The following is a 26,636-nucleotide window of genomic DNA, read 5'->3' on the forward strand; positions in this document are numbered from 1 at the left end:
TTGATAACAAGGGCATTTGCTAAATAGATGGTGTGTGTGCAACAATATACTGAAAGGTCAATTATATTGTGCAGCTTATCTCACCACCTGTAGTTATTTAGGTGAAAGCTCCAAAATGCTTGCCTAATATGTCTGTTTATCCAAAAGGAAGTAAAAAGGGAGAGCTAGAAAGATAGCATTGCATCACATTACATGGCAATGCAATGCACAGTTGCTGAAGTTGAACCAAAATGAGCTTGTAATCTGGCTTCTGCAACTTTGAACATGAAAAATCCAATGAGGAGAAGAAAAGCAAAGCCAAAGAGTCCATCCCAAAATCCGACAAACAAGCAAAATGAACAAAAAACATTGAATTCAATTCTTTCTGATTTTAGAAACTGCATTAAAGAAGGGGTGCACCGGTCCTGGAGATACTGCAATACCAGGTCAATGCGTGGTGTGGACAGAGCAAGCTCTTTTTCCATCTCCCTGTTCTAAAACTCCATTTAATATATGGTCCCCAGATAGGGGACGTATCAGATATTAAACTGATAAGAACAGATACTACACTTGATCTTAGCCAAAAGGCCGAGAAGCGATAACCAGAATTGGTTTCAAACTACGGAGCCACCCAAGGATCCTGAAAAGTCCATTTGTGGAGATGAGCTCCTGGACTCCCGTTAAGAAGACATGTTGTCAACCTCTAGATCCCTTACATGCCTGCACTTTTCGGCTTGCTGCTGCTGCAATCCACGCGTTTTAGATCTGCATAACTCCACCTCTTTAAACACAGCACCTTCACCCCCTGCTGTTCCCACCCGCCTCAACACTGTTGGAAGGGAGGAGAACCAATTAAGGCGGGGGGTGGGGTGGAACGAGCAGCTGTCTACCCTTAGCAGGAGGGCTCCTGATTACATACCTCTCCTGCTGCTGCTGCTGCTGGCTGTCCAGCAGCAGACTGAAGGTGGCTGCTGCTGTGCACAGGTATATAAAGGCTCAGAGCCTATTATGACACGCGCAGCCAGCGTTCCATTGCTACATTCCATCTACTGCAGGCAGGATACCTGGCTGGCTGAATGTCGCTGAGAAGCTCACAGAGACCGCCATAAGCAACAGTTTAACAGAATGCCACAGACTAATCAACCAAACTTTTTGGGTTGGGTTCTCTTTTATAGTCTGCAGGCATTAAATGAAAGAAGTCAGTGTTCCAGCAGAAGGAGACAACGTTTCAGAAAAGGCATTGTAGCAAACCAAAAAAGAAATTTTAAGCGCAGCAGAGTAACCAGCGCACATACCTGTTAGCTCAGGTGAGTTTAAAAGGCTGCTGTTGATAACAAGGGCATTTGCTAAATAGATGGTGTGTGTGCAACAATATACTGAAAGGTCAATTATATTGTGCAGCTTATCTCACCACCTGTAGTTATTTAGGTGAAAGCTCCAAAATGCTTGCCTAATATGTCTGTTTATCCAAAAGGAAGTAAAAAGGGAGAGCTAGAAAGATAGCATTGCATCACATTACATGGCAATGCAATGCACAGTTGCTGAAGTTGAACCAAAATGAGCTTGTAATCTGGCTTCTGCAACTTTGAACATGAAAAATCCAATGAGGAGAAGAAAAGCAAAGCCAAAGAGTCCATCCCAAAATCCGACAAACAAGCAAAATGAACAAAAAACATTGAATTCAATTCTTTCTGATTTTAGAAACTGCATTAAAGAAGGGGTGCACCGGTCCTGGAGATACTGCAATACCAGGTCAATGCGTGGAGTGGACAGAGCAAGCTCTTTTTCCATCTCCCTGTTCTAAAAATCCATTTAATATATGGTCCACAGATAGGGGACGTATCAGATATTAAACTGATAAGAACAGATTTTTTTTTTTTTTTTATACCATTCAGTAAAATTTTTCAAGCAACAATCAATAGTATAAAAACTCATACTACGTTGCCCAGTCTTACATCATAATGGTACTTTCTTTATTTCATATTTATAACTTTATACTGAAACAGTTGTAATACCTTTTGAATGGACAAAAAACTATAAAACATACCATTATCATAAAAAAAGACAGATCACAACACTTAAACAAGGACTTACTGGTACTTTACCAGTGACCTCCATTTTTTTACTTTCCAAAAACCTTCTGAATCAGAGCCACCACCGCCACGGCTGTCCCATAAATAAACTATGTATAACCTTGACAAAACCATCCTAACACAATTATTAACTGAGATTATTTTCCTTTTAAATAAACACAAATTCCTAACGTCCCACAGACTTTCTATTACACATGCCATTATCAACCACAACAATCTCTCTTTCACCCGGCTACTTGCACCCATCCCAAACATTACCACTCTCCAATTTATAAAATTCACGCCCGCTAGTTCCTTGCATAAACCACCCACTCCCTTCCAAACACTCTGAGCATAATCACAATTCCAAACCAAATGCATAACAGTTTCACTCGCCCCACATCCATCCCTCGGACATACCTCTGTTCTAATCAGATCCCTCCTCTTCTGTACCTCTCTCACAGGCAAAATCTCATGCAAACTCATCCATACGATATCACGCTGCCTATTCGATATTCCTTTTATACTCAGGTTCCTCCATACACACAACGCTTCACTCGATCTCAAGCCCCTAATGTTACATTCAAACTCTCTAACACGCATCCTTCTCCTTACATTCCTTATCACTTTGAAATCACCCATAGGAACATCCAACAAATCATGCTTGACAACAAATTTTTCAACAAACTCATACCACACTGGACATTTAAACGAAACAGGCACTCTTGCATCCCTTCTCATCCATTTCAACCCAAACAACATCCATCCAGCCATATATTTAATCATAAAAGCCGTCTTGTTATCCCTACCTAACAGAACAACCACCGTTTTAATATAATTTAAACCAAGACAAAATTCAAAATTTGGGAAATCCATTCCCCCATGTTCACGTAACTTACACAAATATTCCCTTTTAAGTTTTTCCATCTTACTTCCCCAATAAAACGTAAAAATTAGCTTCTCAATCCGCCTAAAACCCCTATAAGGGGCTGGAAAAACCACTGACACAAAAAGTAACATAGGAAGAATCACTGACTTAATAATAAGGACTTTGCCTGACAATGTCAAGTCCCGTAACCTCCAAAAATTTAACTTCTGTTCAATCCTCTTACCGCATTCATCCCAACTCTCATTCCCTTTCAGATCTTTGTTAAACCACACCCCCAAAACCTTAATAGCACCTTCTTCACATATCACACCATCCATCCTAACACTCGAATCCCCGAAACACTTAAAGCTACACTTCCCCCAATTCACCCTAAAACCAGATGCACCACAAAAGAAATCTAAAAGCAACCTTGCTCGATTCATAGCAGCCATATTATCACTCACCACAACAACATCGTCCATATACCCCATTACCTTTACAGTCTTTCCACCACTCCCTGGGATCAGAAGACCATTCATCACTTTCTCTTTCCGAATCATGCACAACAGGGGCTCAATCACACTTATAAACAGGACAGGGGACAACGGACACCCCTGCCTGACCCCTGATTTTATGCACACCTTCTCACTCAAACATCCATTCACTAACACTTCACTCACCACACCATCATACAAACACCTTATGGCATTCACAAAAACACTAGGAAAACCCATCCTAACTAACACCTCAAACATAAACGCATGCGACACTCTATCAAAAGCTTTCTCAAAATCCACACAAAAAACCATACATTTCCCCTTCCTAAACATACAATCTCCAATTACGTCTCTCAACAACAAGAGGTTATCAGTCACACACCTACCTGGCACCGCGCACACTTGATCATCACCAACCACACTTCCAATCACCCCACGCATACGGTTAGCCAGAATTTTGCTAAAGACTTTATAATCTGCATTGAGTAATGTAATCGGCCTCCAATTACGCAAATTCTTTTTCTCACCCTTCTTATATAGTAAAACAACTACTCCTTCTTTCATGGAATTACAAAGTACACCATTCATCCACATATATTGACATACCTCCACAAAATCAACACCAATCACATCCCATGCTTTTACATAAAACTCCACAGGCAACCCATCTTTCCCAGGTGTTTTATTCTTTTTCGCACCATCCACCGCCTTTTTAACCTCATCAAAAACAATATCCTCACTCAAACACTCACGTTCCCCTGATTCAAGCTGACTCTCCAACATACCTAACACATGCTCTTTCAAACCCCCATCCACCCATTTAGACTCAAATAAACTACTATAGAAACTATGTACCTCATCCAACACTTCCCTTCCAACCACAGTCATACCATTATCATTTACAACCTCATCCAACTCATCTTTTTTACTGCACATTTTTTTAAAAAAGTACCTCGTACACTTCTCATCCATATCCAAATGCTCAACTCTCGTCCTAAAAATAATTTCCTTCCCACGCTTTTCCAAAACACGCTTCATCTCATCTCTCGCTCCTCTGAGTTGATCACTAACATCAATTCCTTTCATACTCATTTTATGTAACCACTCAATCCTCATATTTAAATCTTTAAATCTGCCTCTTTCAATTGCTGCTTTTTTATAACCCCACCTCCTAAAAAAATTCTTAATTTCCACTTTCACCCAATCCCACCATACAGTCACATCCACAAAATTATTTTTCCTAGACCTCCACCATTCATACTTACTTTCGAAGTCTCTCATAACCCTAACATCCTCTAACAACCTAACATTTAGCTTCCATACCCCAACACCATGCACCATTTTTTTATCACCTTCAAACATACCCCACAAACATTCATGGTCTGTGAAAGAAAAAACATGCTGTTTAAAAAATTTACACACCAAACCTCTATTTGTATACAGCATGCGGTCAATCCTGGACACTATTCCTCCTCTATCAGCTCTATATGTGGCCGGTGGTGGCTTACTCAAAAATTCCGCTGCATCTAAAAAAGAAAAATCAGATGTAATTTGATTAAGGACCTTACCCGTGACATCAATTTCCCCTTCAGAAACACAATTGAAATCACCAACTAATAATATTGGAATCCTTCCAGGCAAAAATAAACGTATTTTCTCTAATAGTGCTAACCTATCCCCTTTGTTAATTGGACAATACACGTTAACAATTTTCACCCTCCACCCTCTCCCCTTAACCACTGCCATTATACAACGACCTGGCTCCACCACCATATAATTTTCAAAACTTAAATCCCTATTCCCCAACAAAATCCCCACACCATCATTTTTGTTTGTCATTGAACCTGACCAAATACTATGCCCATATACCCAGTCCTTTTCAGGAGGTGACTCTTCAATTCCGCACTCTTGCAGACAGTAAATATTTGCTCCAAGATTTTTTAGTTCTTCCAGTATAGCCAATCTTCTAGGCTTAGATTTTATAAGCCTTACATTTATTGACAGTACACTACAGCCCACGTTGGAGCCCATTTTTTAACCATATTCGGTAAAAAAGAACATACCCCCCACCGAAGAGTCAACCTTTCTCGTCTTGAAACTCGATTCCTGATGTTAAGCAGAGAATGCTGGCCCCCTCCTCCAAAAAAGACCTCCTAGGAGAGGCACTGTAGCTCTCGGGATAGCTCCTATCACTTAAGGGGCTGATGCTCCCAATACTGGCAGGTGAAAAATCTGGCCGGAACTTCTTTGCAGAAGACACATCAGAGTCCTCATCAGGGGGCCTCACCACAGCCCCGGTGAAGTCACCCTGGCCACCACCACCTTCATGAATTGCCTCTGAGCTTTCCAAAGCCAACACCGGCGTTGTGGAGAGTGAACCGCTCACTTCTCCCTCACCACTCATATCAAGCAGAATTGACATATCTGCAGGCTCTATCTCAACAGCGCTTCCACCAGCAGGATCGGGTGCTTGCTCCATCTCTTCCATGAAGTCCCTTACTGCCTCGATCGCCTCACCAATAGTGGCGGCAGTAGTAGGACGTGGGGACACGGCCTCTGCATATGACCTGGAACGATGGGGACAGTCCTTGAAAGCGTGTCCCTCCTCGCCACATGCATTACAAACCATGGAGTTAGTACACTCCATTGCCAGATGACCCTCTTTATTGCATTTCCCACAAAACTTCTCCACCGTGCAGTCCTCTTGGTAGTGTCCAAAGGATTTACACTTCCTGCAAAAACGCGGAGCACCAGGAAAAAACATATACCCTCTATCCCTCCCGATGGCAAAACTGAGGGGAGGGTAGTGGATACCCCCAGGTCCCTGGGGGTCCTCCTGGAACCGAACAAAAAACTTGTGTTTGCCAGTCCACAAGCCCACCTCATTCCTCACCTTGTGTGAGTAGGACACATAGCTGCAATGAAGGTTCAGGAATCTAGTAATGTCCTCCACATCCACAAGGGGGTTGTGCATAAACACAACAACTGGCACTTCCCCCTTAGTATACAATACCGTGAATGTAAGCCCATCAAGAGCCGGATGATCCAAGGCTTGCTGATCCTTTAGAGTCTTGAAAAGATTCTGGCAAGCTGCCATACGATCAAGGACTAAAACGTACCGGCCATTCTTTGGGAACTCCTGTAGGCAAATGATGTCTCCACGACCAACATTCAAAATCTTGAAGATGACGACTTCCACCAAGAACCGCAGGTTAAAGAAATTCCTCTTCGACTCCTCAATATCAATGCGAAAAGCATTTTTGACCCGAATATCATCGGTCCCGGCATAGCGAATCTTGACGCCCATTATCACCTCTCGTTTCCTCTGGACCCCCCCCAATAGCAGCAGGCAGCTTAAGCCACCTAAGTGGCGATGCTGCAAGGCCGAGGGGGAGACACTATAGGATCCTTCTGACCAGATACAAGATCTAAGCCAAAAGGCCGAGAAGCGATAACCAGAATTGGTTTCAAACTACGGAGCCACCCAAGGATCCTGAAAAGTCCATTTGTGGAGATGAGCTCCTGGACTCCCGTTAAGAAGACATGTTGTCAACCTCTAGATCCCTTACATGCCTGCACTTTTCGGCTTGCTGCTGCTGCAATCCACGCGTTTTAGATCTGCATAACTCCACCTCTTTAAACACAGCACCTTCACCCCCTGCTGTTCCCACCCGCCTCAACACCGTTGGAAGGGAGGAGAACCAATTAAGGCGGGGGGTGGGGTGGAACGAGCAGCTGTCTACCCTTAGCAGGAGGGCTCCTGATTACATACCTCTCCTGCTGCTGCTGCTGCTGGCTGTCCAGCAGCAGACTGAAGGTGGCTGCTGCTGTGCACAGGTATATAAAGGCTCAGAGCCTATTATGACACGCGCAGCCAGCGTTCCATTGCCACATTCCATCTACTGCAGGCAGGATACCTGGCTGGCTGAATGTCGCTGAGAAGCTCACAGAGACCGCCATAAGCAACAGTTTAACAGAATGCCACAGACTAATCAACCAAACTTTTTGGGTTGGGTTCTCTTTTATAGTCTGCAGGCATTAAATGAAAGAAGTCAGTGTTCCAGCAGAAGGAGACAACGTTTCAGAAAAGGCATTGTAGCAAACCAAAAAAGAAATTTTAAGCGCAGCAGAGTAACCAGCGCACATACCTGTTAGCTCAGGTGAGTTTAAAAGGCTGCTGTTGATAACAAGGGCATTTGCTAAATAGATGGTGTGTGTGCAACAATATACTGAAAGGTCAATTATATTGTGCAGCTTATCTCACCACCTGTAGTTATTTAGGTGAAAGCTCCAAAATGCTTGCCTAATATGTCTGTTTATCCAAAAGGAAGTAAAAAGGGAGAGCTAGAAAGATAGCATTGCATCACATTACATGGCAATGCAATGCACAGTTGCTGAAGTTGAACCAAAATGAGCTTGTAATCTGGCTTCTGCAACTTTGAACATGAAAAATCCAATGAGGAGAAGAAAAGCAAAGCCAAAGAGTCCATCCCAAAATCCGACAAACAAGCAAAATGAACAAAAAACATTGAATTCAATTCTTTCTGATTTTAGAAACTGCATTAAAGAAGGGGTGCACCGGTCCTGGAGATACTGCAATACCAGGTCAATGCGTGGAGTGGACAGAGCAAGCTCTTTTTCCATCTCCCTGTTCTAAAAATCCATTTAATATATGGTCCCCAGATAGGGGACGTATCAGATATTAAACTGATAAGAACAGATACTACACTTGATCTTAGCCAAAAGGCCGAGAAGCGATAACCAGAATTGGTTTCAAACTACGGAGCCACCCAAGGATCCTGAAAAGTCCATTTGTGGAGATGAGCTCCTGGACTCCCGTTAAGAAGACATGTTGTCAACCTCTAGATCCCTTACATGCCTGCACTTTTTGGCTTGCTGCTGCTGCAATCCACGCGTTTTAGATCTGCATAACTCCACCTCTTTAAACACAGCACCTTCACCCCCTGCTGTTCCCACCCGCCTCAACACCGTTGGAAGGGAGGAGAACCAATTAAGGCGGGGGGTGGGGTGGAACGAGCAGCTGTCTACCCTTAGCAGGAGGGCTCCTGATTACATACCTCTCCTGCTGCTGCTGCTGCTGGCTGTCCAGCAGCAGACTGAAGGTGGCTGCTGCTGTGCACAGGTATATAAAGGCTCAGAGCCTATTATGACACGCGCAGCCAGCGTTCCATTGCCACATTCCATCTACTGCAGGCAGGATACCTGGCTGGCTGAATGTCGCTGAGAAGCTCACAGAGACCGCCATAAGCAACAGTTTAACAGAATGCCACAGACTAATCAACCAAACTTTTTGGGTTGGGTTCTCTTTTATAGTCTGCAGGCATTAAATGAAAGAAGTCAGTGTTCCAGCAGAAGGAGACAACGTTTCAGAAAAGGCATTGTAGCAAACCAAAAAAGAAATTTTAAGCGCAGCAGAGTAACCAGCGCACATACCTGTTAGCTCAGGTGAGTTTAAAAGGCTGCTGTTGATAACAAGGGCATTTGCTAAATAGATGGTGTGTGTGCAACAATATACTGAAAGGTCAATTATATTGTGCAGCTTATCTCACCACCTGTAGTTATTTAGGTGAAAGCTCCAAAATGCTTGCCTAATATGTCTGTTTATCCAAAAGGAAGTAAAAAGGGAGAGCTAGAAAGATAGCATTGCATCACATTACATGGCAATGCAATGCACAGTTGCTGAAGTTGAACCAAAATGAGCTTGTAATCTGGCTTCTGCAACTTTGAACATGAAAAATCCAATGAGGAGAAGAAAAGCAAAGCCAAAGAGTCCATCCCAAAATCCGACAAACAAGCAAAATGAACAAAAAACATTGAATTCAATTCTTTCTGATTTTAGAAACTGCATTAAAGAAGGGGTGCACCGGTCCTGGAGATACTGCAATACCAGGTCAATGCGTGGAGTGGACAGAGCAAGCTCTTTTTCCATCTCCCTGTTCTAAAAATCCATTTAATATATGGTCCCCAGATAGGGGACGTATCAGATATTAAACTGATAAGAACAGATTTTTTTTTTTTTTTTTTCCAAACACTCAGAAATTAAGTTTTATAATCTTAAATCGTATATCACCAAACTCAAGATTTTAGTTCCATCATCGTGTTTAGATATTATATTTATATTTTTTCATTTGAATTAATATATATAAAGTTAAACATAACAATTCCTTTGCAGTTTCAACAGTTTCCAAACAAATCACCACTGACATTACTTCACCCGGTTTCCCAAACTAAATATCCCCTTTTTCTCTTTTACTTTCCTCCCAACAAAACCCCTTAACTTCTTTTCTTCCTCCTCATGCTCTAACCGCATCTGTTCCCTATCATACTCTTCCTCATCATCTCTGAAAGTCACCACCTTCTCCAACACTTTACCCTTTTCCTCTTTTACTTCTTTCTTTTCACCAGATACTTTCCTTGATCCACAATTTTCCTGTACCGTTACCTTTTTCTTCAATTTCACCTTTAAACTTTCAACTTCTTTTCCCTGCTTATTCTCCTCTATAATTATGGCATCAACTTCCTTCTTCATTTTATCACCAATATCTTCCTTTTGTCCTCCAAAGTTCTTTTCAAAAGTTCCTTTGCTGCTTTCCATGTAACAATACCCAGAACTCCCGTTTACCATAATCCTCCCATTATGCAAATTTTCTTCTCCTGTTGTCCACACCAAAAAACGTCTCTTTCCGTTCCAAATACCAACTTTGTTCCTGTATAATTTCTGAAACTTTACCATCTTACATTTAGATTCCAAAAAAACCATTATCTCCTCTATTTCCACAAACGGATTGTCCATGTAAATTATCACACTCTTCGGTTTCCCCATGAATGATGCACTTACTCCAATTTTCCCAGAATCCTCTTCACTCCAGCCTTTGAAAAAATGAATGCACTTTTCCTCAGAAACTAGAGTCACATCACAAACTTTACCTTGCTTTATTTCTTGCATACAGTAGATATCCTTCTCCAAAACTTCATATTTCCTCAAAATTTCCAGAATCCATTTTTCTTCCAAAAAAGTTTCTTCCGTCTCCCGTTTCACAAAAAAACGTAAGCATCTCTTCTTTTTCCAAAACTCCATCTCAACGATCCGTTTTCCTTCCGTTTTTTCCTTTTAATCCTCCAAATGTTGCCACCACAGCTATGTGTGGCGACAGTTGCCCCCCACAGCTATGTGTGGTGACAAGGTGATCGCCTCTCGTTGCCCAGGGACTAATCCGACTCCCTAATAGCAGCAGGGGGGTTTAGCTCCACCGATAAGTGTAGCGATCCCCCCAGGCCAAGGAGCCGGGTACCCCAAGCGCCTCCCAGCCAAGACCAAGGCAGAAACCGCTAGATCACTGCACTTGATCTTAGCCAAAAGGCCGAGAAGCGATAACCAGAATTGGTTTCAAACTACGGAGCCACCCAAGGATCCTGAAAAGTCCATTTGTGGAGATGAGCTCCTGGACTCCCGTTAAGAAGACATGTTGTCAACCTCTAGATCCCTTACATGCCTGCACTTTTCGGCTTGCTGCTGCTGCAATCCACGCGTTTTAGATCTGCATAACTCCACCTCTTTAAACACAGCACCTTCACCCCCTGCTGTTCCCACCCGCCTCAACACCGTTGGAAGGGAGGAGAACCAATTAAGGCGGGGGGTGGGGTGGAACGAGCAGCTGTCTACCCTTAGCAGGAGGGCTCCTGATTACATACCTCTCCTGCTGCTGCTGCTGCTGGCTGTCCAGCAGCAGACTGAAGGTGGCTGCTGCTGTGCACAGGTATATAAAGGCTCAGAGCCTATTATGACACGCGCAGCCAGCGTTCCATTGCCACATTCCATCTACTGCAGGCAGGATACCTGGCTGGCTGAATGTCGCTGAGAAGCTCACAGAGACCGCCATAAGCAACAGTTTAACAGAATGCCACAGACTAATCAACCAAACTTTTTGGGTTGGGTTCTCTTTTATAGTCTGCAGGCATTAAATGAAAGAAGTCAGTGTTCCAGCAGAAGGAGACAACGTTTCAGAAAAGGCATTGTAGCAAACCAAAAAAGAAATTTTAAGCGCAGCAGAGTAACCAGCGCACATACCTGTTAGCTCAGGTGAGTTTAAAAGGCTGCTGTTGATAACAAGGGCATTTGCTAAATAGATGGTGTGTGTGCAACAATATACTGAAAGGTCAATTATATTGTGCAGCTTATCTCACCACCTGTAGTTATTTAGGTGAAAGCTCCAAAATGCTTGCCTAATATGTCTGTTTATCCAAAAGGAAGTAAAAAGGGAGAGCTAGAAAGATAGCATTGCATCACATTACATGGCAATGCAATGCACAGTTGCTGAAGTTGAACCAAAATGAGCTTGTAATCTGGCTTCTGCAACTTTGAACATGAAAAATCCAATGAGGAGAAGAAAAGCAAAGCCAAAGAGTCCATCCCAAAATCCGACAAACAAGCAAAATGAACAAAAAACATTGAATTCAATTCTTTCTGATTTTAGAAACTGCATTAAAGAAGGGGTGCACCGGTCCTGGAGATACTGCAATACCAGGTCAATGCGTGGAGTGGACAGAGCAAGCTCTTTTTCCATCTCCCTGTTCTAAAAATCCATTTAATATATGGTCCCCAGATAGGGGACGTATCAGATATTAAACTGATAAGAACAGATTTTTTTTTTTTTTTTTTTTTCTTTTTTTTGAAAGCCCGAATTCGTGTACAAAACCCGAGTGCGCTTAAAAAAGTGACAAGTGCCACAAAAAAAGTGTACTAGGATGCTGGTCTTCTTGAAACCCTCTCCAAAAGGAGAAGGGTCCCCCAAACCATTCCCTGTCCCTCCGAGCCAAAAGGCCACAGCGAGGAACAGGGACAAAAAGCCACCTCCAGCCGAAGCCAGAGGCGACCCAATCTTACCCCCAGCACCTGCCCGAGTTCTCACCCGAGCAAGGCACTGGGAGCCAAAGACTGTGCTCCCCTCCCGGAAGAGGGGAGCCAACAACGCTCTCCTCCCGAAAGAGGAGAGCCAGGGGGGTTCAGGGGGGAGCGGAACCTGATGGCCACACACTCCCCCCCTAGACCTGCCAAGAGAGGAACCCGTAAGGGAACCGCATCCCGACAAAATCCTAGTAGGACGTGACACACGTGAATAAGTGGACACACAGTGACAAAGAAATTAAATAAATAGTGAAGGTTTCACAGTATAATACTGCCCGGACCTCCGACCGGGAATTGAAAAATTCCCCATCCTAAGGCCAGAAGGCCCGGAATAAGGGTGTGTGCGAAGAAAGAAAATTTGAAGTGCTTGTGCAAATGTGCCATAAACTCAAGTGGGGTTCCCAATCCCAGTGAGTTAAGGCACCCCAGGGTCACCACTCCTTGGGCACTTCACACTTCGGGCTTTCGATCTTCCCCGGCCCAATGGCGTCGATCCTGGGGGGCCATGCTTTCCACCAGATGACTATATTAGCCACCTGGCGTACTAACAAGCGCCTAAACCCCAGTGTGCATAATGTATCAATCTACTAGGGCGGCCAACATCCAAAACCGCCTTTTCGAAAGATTTTTTTTTTTTTTTTTTTTTTCTCCTCAGACGAGGAAATTCCACAGTCTATGGAAACCAGACAAAGGAAAATTCCATCAAAACAGCTGCGTCAAATCCAATACGCAATTTGCTGTCCCCATCATCATCGGAAATATTTATTTCATATTTCAAAACAACAATAACAAAAATCAAGAGGTACTAACAATATATCTCCACTTTTTAACTTTCCATATTCCCTCCGCATCCACTTCCCCTCTCCTCTTTTTGTCCCATAGGAAACACACATACATCTTCCCCAAAATCACCTTCACACTATCCTTTACAGCAATTTCCTTCCTTTTAAACACATACACATTCCTCACATCCCATAACACTTCCTTTATACATGCAAGCATCAACCACAAGACTCTTTCCTTCGTCCCATCACATATTCCCAAACCAAACATAAACAACTCAAAAGACAACAAATTCACACCACACAATTCTTTACACAAAGGCCCCATTCTCCCAATCACATCTCTAGCATACTGGCAATTCCAAAAAACATGCAACACACTTTCCCTTCCACCACAGCCATTTCTTGGACACATTTCACTCCTCACCAAACCTCTATTCCTCTGAAACTCTCTCACAGGTAATACTCCATGTAAAGACTGCCACACAACTTCACTCTGTTTGTTGGTCATACCACTCATCCGCACTTTCTTCCAAACCTTCTGCACATCACCACCCCTAACCATATTTATTCCACATTCTACCTCTCTACATTCAATCATCCTATACACAGCCTTCTTATTCTCCAGCAATCTCACATCTGCATCACACAGTTCATACCTCACCAAAAACTTATAAACCCACACATACCATACAGGCACCTCAAAAGCAATCGGACATCGCAAATCCCTTTCTTGCCACTTTAAACGAAACAAATACGCTCCAAATAAATACCTACACATAGATGAAAACTTTCCATCCGCCCTAATCACTTTCAAAACAAACACAACGATATTCACACCAAAAAACACGTCCAAATTCGGAAAACCCAAACCACCTTTTTCCACTCTTTTAACCAAAATTTCTCTCCTAGCTCTCTCCATTTTCGAGTTCCACAAAAAAACAAATAAAATTCTATTCAAGCTTCTCATACACATATATCCTGGTGGAAATACTACCGCAATATATAAAAATATTGGCAACACCACACTCTTAACAATTAAAATCTTCCCAAAAAAGGATAAACTCCTCAATTTCCAAAAATTCAACTTCTGCTCAACTTTTCCTTTCGCATCATCCCAACTTTCTTTCCCATCCAAACTCTCTGAAAACTTCACACCCAAAACTTTAATAGGTCCATTCACTACATTCACACCTACATCCCTACTTAAACTTCCGCCTCCAAAACCCTTACACTCACTCTTTTCCCAATTCACTTTAAACGCAGATGCACCACAAAAAATAGACACTAACAACTTCACCCGCCTCACCGAACATTCAGAATCACATAATACACACACGTCATCCATATAACCACTCACCTTCCATTCTTTTCCTCCACCTCCCGGCACTTGCACACCACGAATTACCTTATCTTTCCTCAGCATACACAACAATGGCTCAATTGCACAAATAAATGCTACAGGGGACAAAGGACACCCCTGTCGCACACCCGAAAACACATTCACTTTCCTACCCACATACCCATTCATTAAAACACAGCTATAAACACCCGCATACAAACTTCTCACTCGCCCAACAAAATCAGCCGGAAAACCCATTTTTAACAACACTCTGAACAAAAAACCATGCGACAACCTATCATAAGCCTTTTCAAAATCCAAACTTAACAAAAATACACTCTTCTTACGACCCATGCAATCCCATAGACAATCTCTTAACATACACACACACTCATGAATCCGCCTCCCAGGTACCGCACAACACTGCTCATCCCCAATCACACTCTCTATCACATCACGCATCCTATTAGCCATAAGTTTTGCATAGATTTTATAATCACAATTAAGTAACGTTATTGGCCTCCAATTCCTCAGACTTTTCAAATCCCCTTTCTTAGGAATTAACACAACCATACCTGCACGCATACTCTCAGTCACCTCCATGTTTCCCCACATATACTTACATACATCCACAAAGTCCTTACCAATCACACCCCACATCACACGATAAAATTCTACTGGGAGGCCATCCTCCCCCGGCGTCTTATTCAAAGCCATACTACACATAACCTTCCATACCTCATCACCAGTCACCTCACCCATCACTCTCTCTCTTTCTGCTTCACTCACCTTACTCTCTAACACACTCAAAACATCATTCTCCAAACATTCATCCCTCTGTTTCACTGCATACAGATCCTCATAAAACTTAGCCACCTCTTCACACATATCCTCTCCACTCACCTCACTTCCATCTGCTCCATACACCACGCTCATACTCTGTTTCTTTCCAAAAACTTTTTTAAAGAAAAACCGAGAACATTTCTCATCCTGCTCCATCTTATCAATCTTTGCCCTAAACACTATGCTTCTCCCTCTCTCCAACAAAAACTCACTAATCTCCTTTTTTACCTCTAAAATATCCTCCTCCACCTCAACTCCTCCTTCCCTTAACTTATACAAAACGCTCAACCGCGCGTTCAGTTTAACAAAACTCTCTCTTTTAATTGCTGCATACTTGTATCCTAAATTTTTAAAGAACATTTTTGTTTGTTTCTTCACCCAGTCCCACCACTCACAAACATTCCCAAACTCATTTTTATGCTTACACCATTCTTCATACCGCCTTTCATACTCCTTTCTCACATCTTCATTCTCTAACAGTTTAACATTTAACTTCCACAATCCTCTCCCAAACACTCCATCAACTTTTATATCCAACTCACACAACATACACACATGATCTGAAAAAAGAACGTTTTCCTGCCTATAATTAACAGAAACCATATTTTTAGAAATAAAACAATAATCCAATCTGGATTGTACCCTACCACTCTCAGAAAAGAAAGTGTTCAACAAAGGATTCATGTTACACACGCGCTGCATATCACACAACCCAAAATCATTCACTAACTCCAATAATGCTTTCCCAGACACATCCACATTCACTCTCCCCACATCACAGTTCATATCACCCACAATTACCACAGGTATTCTTCCTGGAACAAAAAGCTTAAAATTTTTTCAAATAAATTTTTGCGCTCATTTTTTTCAACTGGCGCATAAACATTAATAACACAAAACTTTACATTCTTGTATACAAAATTAGCAAGGATACATCTCCCCACCTCAATAACCAAATAATCACTCAAAACAACCTCCCTTCCTTTAACCAAAATACCCACACCATCATTCTTATTACATGCACTCCCCGACCACACAGACGCTCCATAAGACCATTCATCCCCTTTCACACCATCCACTACCCCACATTCTTGTAAACAAAAAATAGATGCATTTTGCATAGCTAAAAACTCAAAAATAGCAGCTCTTCTTACTTTACTTTTAAACACTCTTACGTTTTGGGACACTATGGTAAATCCCATAATACTTCTACTCCTTCACCAATTACACAAAGAAATAGCCTTTGGCCTAAACCAAAGCTCACAAGAGGACAAAAAGAAAAAACATTTACAATATTATATGGTGACACTATCCAGCACCACCACTATCCTCCTCCGCCATCAGAACAGAACAGCTGGTTTCCGACCCGCTGGCTTCACCAGCCACACTCCTCATTCTGGCAGTTCTGATCTTCCTCTGAGGCTCACTAAAATCTGCATCATCACTGCCCCCACCATCCTCCCTACGACTCTTCTTTGCACCCCTATCATCCTCCGAAGAAAAATCTTCAATGTTTTCAGGACCCGAAGGGTGTTCAGGACTGTCGGGTTCCGAGATTTGCACTTCACATCCTGTTGCGTCCATTGCCTCTCCAAAAGTCATCATCTCAGGCAGCTCTGCTTCCACCACTTTCCTAGATATTCTCGCAGACACTGCCTTTTTCTCCACCTTTGCCACTTACCTCCAGAACTCCTTTTCTTCCCTCCGCTTCTTCCTCATTTCTTCAGCAGAAGAAGAACATGGTCTCAGGGACACCTCCTCTGGCGCCGTAGAGGGAGAGGCTCTACCAGTTTCCCGCCTCCTTCCCTCTCTCTCCTCCCTCTCCAATCTTTCCAGCACTTTCAGTGCGCTTGCCATCTGCCTCCTCTCCAGCTCCTCCTCCTTCTGTTCTTTATCAGAACGTCTAGGTGCACTCATAGGACAGTCCTTATACATGTGATCACTACTCCCACAGACATCACAGGACTTGGCCTCTGGACACTGGTTGGCCATATGCCCCTCCTTTCTGCAATTTCGGCAACACTGCCCTTTAAGGCATGTTACCATGGTATGTCCAAAAGAAAAGCATCTACGGCAAAACATGGGCTGGCCTGGGTAAAAGAGGAAACCTCTATGGCCTGCAACGGAAAAATTTGATGGAGGGTGTCTAAAGCCCCCCACACTGTCAGGATCCCTTTTCAATTTCACACGGAATTTATACTGACAGTTAAAGATTCCTAGACAATTGACTTGCTTCACTCCCTTCCGCACATATTCACAGTAGCGAGAGACGAAGCACTCCAGCAGCTCAGGGTCTGTAAAAGGGTTATAGACAGTCACAGTCACCTCCTTTTCTTGCAGACCAAACAAAGGTTCCCATCTAACTCCTTCCAAGCAGGGGTCACTATAGTGACCACGGAGCCATTCAAAGACATTAAGGCAAACATCCTGGTCCATAAAGGTAACGTCATAATTACCTTGACGTGAAAATTCGTTGACACTGAAGATCTCAGAACGTCTTGCTCCAGCTTTGCCTTCAACGATGTCTTGGACAATGAAAACCACGTTGTTCTTGTTCTGGTCAGATGGATCCACGGACAAATGGATGGTGTTCTTCACAAAAGACATCTTGGATTCTGTCGGTATGGAATACCACAGGAAAAAGCAGAAAATCCTCCACAAAAGGGTCCGGATTCCTCCAGGAGACTCGCACCAATCAAGGTACAGTCATACGATCTTAGCCAAAAGGCCGAGAAGCGATAACCAGAATTGGTTTCAAACTACGGAGCCACCCAAGGATCCTGAAAAGTCCATTTGTGGAGATGAGCTCCTGGACTCCCGTTAAGAAGACATGTTGTCAACCTCTAGATCCCTTACATGCCTGCACTTTTCGGCTTGCTGCTGCTGCAATCCACGCGTTTTAGATCTGCATAACTCCACCTCTTTAAACACAGCACCTTCACCCCCTGCTGTTCCCACCCGCCTCAACACCGTTGGAAGGGAGGAGAACCAATTAAGGCGGGGGGTGGGGTGGAACGAGCAGCTGTCTACCCTTAGCAGGAGGGCTCCTGATTACATACCTCTCCTGCTGCTGCTGCTGCTGGCTGTCCAGCAGCAGACTGAAGGTGGCTGCTGCTGTGCACAGGTATATAAAGGCTCAGAGCCTATTATGACACGCGCAGCCAGCGTTCCATTGCCACATTCCATATACTGCAGGCAGGATACCTGGCTGGCTGAATGTCGCTGAGAAGCTCACAGAGACCGCCATAAGCAACAGTTTAACAGAATGCCACAGACTAATCAACCAAACTTTTTGGGTTGGGTTCTCTTTTATAGTCTGCAGGCATTAAATGAAAGAAGTCAGTGTTCCAGCAGAGGGAGACAACGTTTCAGAAAAGGCATTGTAGCAAACCAAAAAATAAATTTTAAGCGCAGCAGAGTAACCAGCGCACATACCTGTTAGCTCAGGTGAGTTTAAAAGGCTGCTGTTGATAACAAGGGCATTTGCTAAATAGATGGTGTGTGTGCAACAATATACTGAAAGGTCAATTATATTGTGCAGCTTATCTCACCACCTGTAGTTATTTAGGTGAAAGCTCCAAAATGCTTGCCTAATATGTCTGTTTATCCAAAAGGAAGTAAAAAGGGAGAGCTAGAAAGATAGCATTGCATCACATTACATGGCAATGCAATGCACAGTTGCTGAAGTTGAACCAAAATGAGCTTGTAATCTGGCTTCTGCAACTTTGAACATGAAAAATCCAATGAGGAGAAGAAAAGCAAAGCCAAAGAGTCCATCCCAAAATCCGACAAACAAGCAAAATGAACAAAAAACATTGAATTCAATTCTTTCTGATTTTAGAAACTGCATTAAAGAAGGGGTGCACCGGTCCTGGAGATACTGCAATACCAGGTCAATGCGTGGAGTGGACAGAGCAAGCTCTTTTTCCATCTCCCTGTTCTAAAAATCCATTTAATATATGGTCCCCAGATAGGGGACGTATCAGATATTAAACTGATAAGAACAGATACTACACTTGATCTTAGCCAAAAGGCCGAGAAGCGATAACCAGAATTGGTTTCAAACTACGGAGCCACCCAAGGATCCTGAAAAGTCCATTTGTGGAGATGAGCTCCTGGACTCCCGTTAAGAAGACATGTTGTCAACCTCTAGATCCCTTACATGCCTGCACTTTTCGGCTTGCTGCTGCTGCAATCCACGCGTTTTAGATCTGCATAACTCCACCTCTTTAAACACAGCACCTTCACCCCCTGCTGTTCCCACCCGCCTCAACACCGTTGGAAGGGAGGAGAACCAATTAAGGCGGGGGGTGGGGTGGAACGAGCAGCTGTCTACCCTTAGCAGGAGGGCTCCTGATTACATACCTCTCCTGCTGCTGCTGCTGCTGGCTGTCCAGCAGCAGACTGAAGGTGGCTGCTGCTGTGCACAGGTATATAAAGGCTCAGAGCCTATTATGACACGCGCAGCCAGCGTTCCATTGCCACATTCCATCTACTGCAGGCAGGATACCTGGCTGGCTGAATGTCGCTGAGAAGCTCACAGAGACCGCCATAAGCAACAGTTTAACAGAATGCCACAGACTAATCAACCAAACTTTTTGGGTTGTGTTCTCTTTTATAGTCTGCAGGCATTAAATGAAAGAAGTCAGTGTTCCAGCAGAGGGAGACAACGTTTCAGAAAAGGCATTGTAGCAAACCAAAAAAGAAATTTTAAGCGCAGCAGAGTAACCAGCGCACATACCTGTTAGCTCAGGTGAGTTTAAAAGGCTGCTGTTGATAACAAGGGCATTTGCTAAATAGATGGTGTGTGTGCAACAATATACTGAAAGGTCAATTATATTGTGCAGCTTATCTCACCACCTGTAGTTATTTAGGTGAAAGCTCCAAAATGCTTGCCTAATATGTCTGTTTATCCAAAAGGAAGTAAAAAGGGAGAGCTAGAAAGATAGCATTGCATCACATTACATGGCAATGCAATGCACAGTTGCTGAAGTTGAACCAAAATGAGCTTGTAATCTGGCTTCTGCAACTTTGAACATGAAAAATCCAATGAGGAGAAGAAAAGCAAAGCCAAAGAGTCCATCCCAAAATCCGACAAACAAGCAAAATGAACAAAAAACATTGAATTCAATTCTTTCTGATTTTAGAAACTGCATTAAAGAAGGGGTGCACCGGTCCTGGAGATACTGCAATACCAGGTCAATGCGTGGAGTGGACAGAGCAAGCTCTTTTTCCATCTCCCTGTTCTAAAAATCCATTTAATATATGGTCCCCAGATAGGGGACGTATCAGATATTAAACTGATAAGAACAGATTTTTTTTTGATTGAAGCTGCATCCAAGGCACTGAAAAATGTGACCGAAGTCACACCAAAACAGCGCACGAGGCGAGGATTCATGTGGACCCTTCCCGGAGGAGAGGGTCCCCAATAAACCATCCCCATCCCTCCGAGCCAGAAGGCCACAGCGAGGGTCAAGGATCTCCGATGCTCTCCCTAGCCGAAGCCGGAGAAGAGCCGTTTTCGTGCTCCCAGCTTCCATCTAGGCTGCCACCCTAGTGGAGCTGGAGCCTGTGTTGGTTTCTCAGCCCAAAGCTGACCGGACCTCCGACCGGGTTTATAAAATTCCCCTTCCTAGCCCGGAGGCCAGGAATAGGGGGGGTTGCTCAGAAAGTATGATTGGCAAAGGTGCGGCGTGCTACGAAGCCAAGTCTTTCTGGGGTTCCCAGTCCCAGTAAGCTTGGACTCCCACCAGGGCGCCTACTCCTGGGGCACATTGCTCCAAAGCCCTCACACTTACCCAGACTAGTGACTTCGATCCTGGAGGGCCATGTTTTCCATCAGATAACTCTATGAGCCACCTGGCGTACTAACAAGTGCACCAAACCAGTGTGTAATATGCATCAATTTACTAGGGCAGCCCAAGGACAAAACTGCCTTTTCAAATGATACTACACTTGATCTTAGCCAAAAGGCCGAGAAGCGATAAGAACAGATACTACACTTGATCTTAGCCAAAAGGCCGAGAAGCGATAACCAGAATTGGTTTCAAACTACGGAGCCACCCAAGGATCCTGAAAAGTCCATTTGTGGAGATGAGCTCCTGGACTCCCGTTAAGAAGACATGTTGTCAACCTCTAGATCCCTTACATGCCTGCACTTTTCGGCTTGCTGCTGCTGCAATCCACGCGTTTTAGATCTGCATAACTCCACCTCTTTAAACACAGCACCTTCACCCCCTGCTGTTCCCACCCGCCTCAACACCGTTGGAAGGGAGGAGAACCAATTAAGGCGGGGGGTGGGGTGGAACGAGCAGCTGTCTACCCTTAGCAGGAGGGCTCCTGATTACATACCTCTCCTGCTGCTGCTGCTGCTGGCTGTCCAGCAGCAGACTGAAGGTGGCTGCTGCTGTGCACAGGTATATAAAGGCTCAGAGCCTATTATGACACGCGCAGCCAGCGTTCCATTGCCACATTCCATCTACTGCAGGCAGGATACCTGGCTGGCTGAATGTCGCTGAGAAGCTCACAGAGACCGCCATAAGCAACAGTTTAACAGAATGCCACAGACTAATCAACCAAACTTTTTGGGTTGGGTTCTCTTTTATAGTCTGCAGGCATTAAATGAAAGAAGTCAGTGTTCCAGCAGAAGGAGACAACGTTTCAGAAAAGGCATTGTAGCAAACCAAAAAAGAAATTTTAAGCGAAGCAGAGTAACCAGCGCACATACCTGTTAGCTCAGGTGAGTTTAAAAGGCTGCTGTTGATAACAAGGGCATTTGCTAAATAGATGGTGTGTGTGCAACAATATACTGAAAGGTCAATTATATTGTGCAGCTTATCTCACCACCTGTAGTTATTTAGGTGAAAGCTCCAAAATGCTTGCCTAATATGTCTGTTTATCCAAAAGGAAGTAAAAAGGGAGAGCTAGAAAGATAGCATTGCATCACATTACATGGCAATGCAATGCACAGTTGCTGAAGTTGAACCAAAATGAGCTTGTAATCGGGCTTCTGCAACTTTGAACATGAAAAATCCAATGAGGAGAAGAAAAGCAAAACCAAAGAGTCCATCCCAAAATCCGACAAACAAGCAAAATGAACAAAAAACATTGAATTCAATTCTTTCTGATTTTAGAAACTGCATTAAAGAAGGGGTGCACCGGTCCTGGAGATACTGCAATACCAGGTCAATGCGTGGAGTGGACAGAGCAAGCTCTTTTTCCATCTCCCTGTTCTAAAAATCCATTTAATATATGGTCCCCAGATAGGGGACGTATCAGATATTAAACTGATAAGAACAGATACTACACTTGATCTTAGCCAAAAGGCCGAGAAGCGATAACCAGAATTGGTTTCAAACTACGGAGCCACCCAAGGATCCTGAAAAGTCCATTTGTGGAGATGAGCTCCTGGACTCCCGTTAAGAAGACATGTTGTCAACCTCTAGATCCCTTACATGCCTGCACTTTTCGGCTTGCTGCTGCTGCAATCCACGCGTTTTAGATCTGCATAACTCCACCTCTTTAAACACAGCACCTTCACCCCCTGCTGTTCCCACCCGCCTCAACACCGTTGGAAGGGAGGAGAACCAATTAAGGCGGGGGGTGGGGTGGAACGAGCAGCTGTCTACCCTTAGCAGGAGGGCTCCTGATTACATACCTCTCCTGCTGCTGCTGCTGCTGGCTGTCCAGCAGCAGACTGAAGGTGGCTGCTGCTGTGCACAGGTATATAAAGGCTCAGAGCCTATTATGACACGCGCAGCCAGCGTTCCATTGCCACATTCCATCTACTGCAGGCAGGATACCTGGCTGGCTGAATGTCGCTGAGAAGCTCACAGAGACCGCCATAAGCAACAGTTTAACAGAATGCCACAGACTAATCAACCAAACTTTTTGGGTTGGGTTCTCTTTTATAGTCTGCAGGCATTAAATGAAAGAAGTCAGTGTTCCAGCAGAAGGAGACAACGTTTCAGAAAAGGCATTGTAGCAAACCAAAAAAGAAATTTTAAGCGCAGCAGAGTAACCAGCGCACATACCTGTTAGCTCAGGTGAGTTTAAAAGGCTGCTGTTGATAACAAGGGCATTTGCTAAATAGATGGTGTGTGTGCAACAATATCCTGAAAGGTCAATTATATTGTGCAGCTTATCTCACCACCTGTAGTTATTTAGGTGAAAGCTCCAAAATGCTTGCCTAATATGTCTGTTTATCCAAAAGGAAGTAAAAAGGGAGAGCTAGAAAGATAGCATTGCATCACATTACATGGCAATGCAATGCACAGTTGCTGAAGTTGAACCAAAATGAGCTTGTAATCTGGCTTCTGCAACTTTGAACATGAAAAATCCAATGAGGAGAAGAAAAGCAAAGCCAAAGAGTCCATCCCAAAATCCGACAAACAAGCAAAATGAACAAAAAACATTGAATTCAATTCTTTCTGATTTTAGAAACTGCATTAAAGAAGGGGTGCACCGGTCCTGGAGATACTGCAATACCAGGTCAATGCGTGGAGTGGACAGAGCAAGCTCTTTTTCCATCTCCCTGTTCTAAAAATCCATTTAATATATGGTCCCCAGATAGGGGACGTATCAGATATTAAACTGATAAGAACAGATACTACACTTGATCTTAGCCAAAAGGCCGAGAAGCGATAACCAGAATTGGTTTCAAACTACGGAGCCACCCAAGGATCCTGAAAAGTCCATTTGTGGAGATGAGCTCCTGGACTCCCGTTAAGAAGACATGTTGTCAACCTCTAGATCCCTTACATGCCTGCACTTTTCGGCTTGCTGCTGCTGCAATCCACGCGTTTTAGATCTGCATAACTCCACCTCTTTAAACACAGCACCTTCACCCCCTGCTGTTCCCACCCGCCTCAACACCGTTGGAAGGGAGGAGAACCAATTAAGGCGGGGGGTGGGGTGGAACGAGCAGCTGTCTACCCTTAGCAGGAGGGCTCCTGATTACATACCTCTCCTGCTGCTGCTGCTGCTGGCTGTCCAGCAGCAGACTGAAGGTGGCTGCTGCTGTGCACAGGTATATAAAGGCTCAGAACCTATTATGACACGCGCAGCCAGCGTTCCATTGCCACATTCCATCTACTGCAGGCAGGATACCTGGCTGGCTGAATGTCGCTGAGAAGCTCACAGAGACCGCCATAAGCAACAGTTTAACAGAATGCCACAGACTAATCAACCAAACTTTTTGGGTTGGGTTCTCTTTTATAGTCTGCAGGCATTAAATGAAAGAAGTCAGTGTTCCAGCAGAAGGAGACAACGTTTCAGAAAAGGCATTGTAGCAAACCAAAAAAGAAATTTTAAGCGCAGCAGAGTAACCAGCGCACATACCTGTTAGCTCAGGTGAGTTTAAAAGGCTGCTGTTGATAACAAGGGCATTTGCTAAATAGATGGTGTGTGTGCAACAATATACTGAAAGGTCAATTATATTGTGCAGCTTATCTCACCACCTGTAGTTATTTAGGTGAAAGCTCCAAAATGCTTGCCTAATATGTCTGTTTATCCAAAAGGAAGTAAAAAGGGAGAGCTAGAAAGATAGCATTGCATCACATTACATGGCAATGCAATGCACAGTTGCTGAAGTTGAACCAAAATGAGCTTGTAATCTGGCTTCTGCAACTTTGAACATGAAAAATCCAATGAGGAGAAGAAAAGCAAAGCCAAAGAGTCCATCCCAAAATCCGACAAACAAGCAAAATGAACAAAAAACATTGAATTCAATTCTTTCTGATTTTAGAAACTGCATTAAAGAAGGGGTGCACCGGTCCTGGAGATACTGCAATACCAGGTCAATGCGTGGAGCGGACAAAGCAAGCTCTTTTTCCATCTCCCTGTTCTAAAAATCCATTTAATATATGGTCCCCAGATAGGGGACGTATCAGATATTAAACTGATAAGAACAGATACTACACTTGATCTTAGCCAAAAGGCCGAGAAGCGATAACCAGAATTGGTTTCAAACTACGGAGCCACCCAAGGATCCTGAAAAGTCCATTTGTGGAGATGAGCTCCTGGACTCCCGTTAAGAAGACATGTTGTCAACCTCTAGATCCCTTACATGCCTGCACTTTTCGGCTTGCTGCTGCTGCAATCCACGCGTTTTAGATCTGCATAACTCCACCTCTTTAAACACAGCACCTTCACCCCCTGCTGTTCCCACCCGCCTCAACACCGTTGGAAGGGAGGAGAACCAATTAAGGCGGGGGGTGGGGTGGAACGAGCAGCTGTCTACCCTTAGCAGGAGGGCTCCTGATTACATACCTCTCCTGCTGCTGCTGCTGCTGGCTGTCCAGCAGCAGACTGAAGGTGGCTGCTGCTGTGCACAGGTATATAAAGGCTCAGAGCCTATTATGACACGCGCAGCCAGCGTTCCATTGCCACATTCCATCTACTGCAGGCAGGATACCTGACTGGCTGAATGTCGCTGAGAAGCTCACAGAGACCGCCATAAGCAACAGTTTAACAGAATGCCACAGACTAATCAACCAAACTTTTTGGGTTGGGTTCTCTTTTATAGTCTGCAGGCATTAAATGAAAGAAGTCAGTGTTCCAGCAGAAGGAGACAACGTTTCAGAAAAGGCATTGTAGCAAACCAAAAAAGAAATTTTAAGCGCAGCAGAGTAACCAGCGCACATACCTGTTAGCTCAGGTGAGTTTAAAAGGCTGCTGTTGATAACAAGGGCATTTGCTAAATAGATGGTGTGTGTGCAACAATATACTGAAAGGTCAATTATATTGTGCAGCTTATCTCACCACCTGTAGTTATTTAGGTGAAAGCTCCAAAATGCTTGCCTAATATGTCTGTTTATCCAAAAGGAAGTAAAAAGGGAGAGCTAGAAAGATAGCATTGCATCACATTACATGGCAATGCAATGCACAGTTGCTGAAGTTGAACCAAAATGAGCTTGTAATCTGGCTTCTGCAACTTTGAACATGAAAAATCCAATGAGGAGAAGAAAAGCAAAGCCAAAGAGTCCATCCCAAAATCCGACAAACAAGCAAAATGAACAAAAAACATTGAATTCAATTCTTTCTGATTTTAGAAACTGCATTAAAGAAGGGGTGCACCGGTCCTGGAGATACTGCAATACCAGGTCAATGCGTGGAGTGGACAGAGCAAGCTCTTTTTCCATCTCCCTGTTCTAAAAATCCATTTAATATATGGTCCCCAGATAGGGGACGTATCAGATATTAAACTGATAAGAACAGATACTACACTTGATCTTAGCCAAAAGGCCGAGAAGCGATAACCAGAATTGGTTTCAAACTACGGAGCCACCCAAGGATCCTGAAAAGTCCATTTGTGGAGATGAGCTCCT

The 26,636-nt window shown here is 43.7% G+C and overlaps 11 non-coding genes and 1 pseudogene across 11 annotated transcripts; all 12 read right to left on the reverse strand.

The window, feature by feature from the left end:
* Positions 1 to 388: 388 nt before the first annotated feature.
* On the reverse strand, positions 389 to 579 carry LOC141193580 (U2 spliceosomal RNA). The gene has a single exon (XR_012266486.1). It is a non-coding gene; the product is annotated as a U2 spliceosomal RNA (small nuclear RNA).
* Positions 580 to 1,694: 1,115 nt separating this feature from the next.
* Positions 1,695 to 1,884, reverse strand: LOC141193713 (U2 spliceosomal RNA). The gene has a single exon (XR_012266593.1). It is a non-coding gene; the product is annotated as a U2 spliceosomal RNA (small nuclear RNA).
* Positions 1,885 to 7,984: 6,100 nt separating this feature from the next.
* On the reverse strand, positions 7,985 to 8,175 carry LOC141193875 (U2 spliceosomal RNA). The gene has a single exon (XR_012266680.1). It is a non-coding gene; the product is annotated as a U2 spliceosomal RNA (small nuclear RNA).
* Positions 8,176 to 9,290: 1,115 nt separating this feature from the next.
* Positions 9,291 to 9,480, reverse strand: LOC141193674 (U2 spliceosomal RNA). Its single transcript, XR_012266564.1, has one exon. It is a non-coding gene; the product is annotated as a U2 spliceosomal RNA (small nuclear RNA).
* A 2,445-nt stretch (positions 9,481 to 11,925) lies between these two features.
* Positions 11,926 to 12,119, reverse strand: LOC141193726 (U2 spliceosomal RNA). The gene has a single exon (XR_012266598.1). It is a non-coding gene; the product is annotated as a U2 spliceosomal RNA (small nuclear RNA).
* Positions 12,120 to 19,164: 7,045 nt separating this feature from the next.
* On the reverse strand, positions 19,165 to 19,355 carry LOC141193876 (U2 spliceosomal RNA). Its single transcript, XR_012266681.1, has one exon. It is a non-coding gene; the product is annotated as a U2 spliceosomal RNA (small nuclear RNA).
* A 1,115-nt stretch (positions 19,356 to 20,470) lies between these two features.
* LOC141193617 (U2 spliceosomal RNA) lies at positions 20,471 to 20,655 on the reverse strand. The gene has a single exon (XR_012266521.1). It is a non-coding gene; the product is annotated as a U2 spliceosomal RNA (small nuclear RNA).
* Positions 20,656 to 21,178: 523 nt separating this feature from the next.
* On the reverse strand, positions 21,179 to 21,341 carry LOC141193734 (U2 spliceosomal RNA; annotated as a pseudogene).
* A 1,115-nt stretch (positions 21,342 to 22,456) lies between these two features.
* Positions 22,457 to 22,647, reverse strand: LOC141193877 (U2 spliceosomal RNA). Its single transcript, XR_012266682.1, has one exon. It is a non-coding gene; the product is annotated as a U2 spliceosomal RNA (small nuclear RNA).
* A 1,115-nt stretch (positions 22,648 to 23,762) lies between these two features.
* On the reverse strand, positions 23,763 to 23,953 carry LOC141193878 (U2 spliceosomal RNA). Its single transcript, XR_012266683.1, has one exon. It is a non-coding gene; the product is annotated as a U2 spliceosomal RNA (small nuclear RNA).
* Positions 23,954 to 25,068: 1,115 nt separating this feature from the next.
* Positions 25,069 to 25,259, reverse strand: LOC141194280 (U2 spliceosomal RNA). The gene has a single exon (XR_012267066.1). It is a non-coding gene; the product is annotated as a U2 spliceosomal RNA (small nuclear RNA).
* A 1,115-nt stretch (positions 25,260 to 26,374) lies between these two features.
* Positions 26,375 to 26,565, reverse strand: LOC141193879 (U2 spliceosomal RNA). Its single transcript, XR_012266684.1, has one exon. It is a non-coding gene; the product is annotated as a U2 spliceosomal RNA (small nuclear RNA).
* Between the last annotated feature and the right edge of the window lie 71 nt (positions 26,566 to 26,636).

The sequence above is a fragment of the Phyllobates terribilis genome, unplaced genomic scaffold (genome assembly GCF_046119375.1).
Source record: "Phyllobates terribilis strain yellow unplaced genomic scaffold, ASM4611937v1 Scaffold_66__1_contigs__length_7565176, whole genome shotgun sequence".
Classification (NCBI taxonomy): domain Eukaryota; kingdom Metazoa; phylum Chordata; class Amphibia; order Anura; family Dendrobatidae; genus Phyllobates; species Phyllobates terribilis.